Here is a 1,422-nt window from a genome sequence, read left to right as displayed (position 1 = left end):
GAATCTGCTAGTGTGTTTTGTCAGAGTTGATGATGGTGTGGTTTGTGGTAGCATAGGCAAGATAAAGAAAATACTCGTGGTGTGAGGAGCAGTGATGGCTGGCATTAGGGGAGTGACTCTGGGATGCCAGTGATCACTGTCTAGCCTCCTGGAGGTGTTGTGGGACCAACTAGACGAAACACTGGTGAAAGGAGGTTCCCACCTGATGACCCCAAAGACATGTTAGTTATCACTGCTCATTAGTCTGTATAGCTATATTAATACTTATTATAGGACATGTTAAGCTTAGGGAGCTATTCGATGAGATTGGTCCATTTTCTGTAGCACAAGTTTCTTGTGTTTACCTTAAAAACTAAGCAGCAGAAGTCTTAACTTTGTTAATGTACTTGTTGATGGATGTCTTGTTGTTGTAATGTTTGCTTAGGTTGTGGTCAGTCATACAGTTAATCGAGTACTCGTATGTTCACACACATAGCAGTACGTCTCAGTTCTAGAACCTGCATGAAGCTAACCTCCTCCCTCTAACGTAGTACCTTTAGATTACATGAGCTAGGCTAACAAAGAAGCTCACACCTTCCCTCCCACACACACTAGGTGGTCTCAGCGGCCATTTGAGCAGTTTCTTTGTTTACCGCCATCTTGTGTAGTCTTCTTTGTTCAGGTCATGTGGTCACAGTGACCACTTGAATCGGCCATCTTGCCTTTGTCTGTGTCCCCACAGAAACACTCACATACACCTACACACACACCTGTATAAACTAGATTAGACATTGTGTTTTACTCTGCTCCATTGTAAATAAATGTCTTTAAGTATAACTACTGGTGTGTTTAATGTTGCACAAGTGTGAATATTGCCAACCTCCACTTGGTAGAATTCCAATCCTTCAACTTTAACTTACTGTTGATATGGTAATTTGGTTATAGTTAGTAAGCTAATGGCTAATCAGAGTTCCAGATTAATGGTAATAAATTGAGACTAAAACCATATTGGCTATTTTGCCTATTAGTTTAGGCTGGTGCCCTGTGAACTTTAATTAATTAGTGCCACGGGTGCTCAGCTCCGAGGCACTCCTCTACAGCTAGAATAGCTGAGGCTAGAATAGCTGAGAGGCTCCGCCCCGAGGCACTCTTCTGTTTCGGGTTTATTATTCTTCCGCCAAATTTCGGCGCGTAACTCGTCCCGCAGCTTTGAGAAAACCCCGGTAATATATACATCAAAACGTGCGTCTTGATCCCGAAACGGGTGCTATGACTTTTGGTGTAAAAATTCCAATTTTTCCCAAAGTTATTCCCAAAAAACTGGGAATAAATAATGCATTAGAAATGCATTGGAATTTTCTTTAGAAACCCACCTTTTTCTACAAAATTGCACCTTTTTTCTGAGTCACCCAGCTCTCTCATACCTGCACGTAGAAATGTGAT

Source organism: Seriola lalandi, unplaced genomic scaffold, assembly GCF_002814215.2.
Source record: "Seriola lalandi dorsalis isolate HSWRI2012SDOR001 ecotype SW California unplaced genomic scaffold, Sedor1 jcf7180002054237, whole genome shotgun sequence".
Lineage (NCBI taxonomy): Eukaryota > Metazoa > Chordata > Actinopteri > Carangiformes > Carangidae > Seriola > Seriola lalandi.
Note: the sequence above shows the minus strand (reverse complement) of the source record.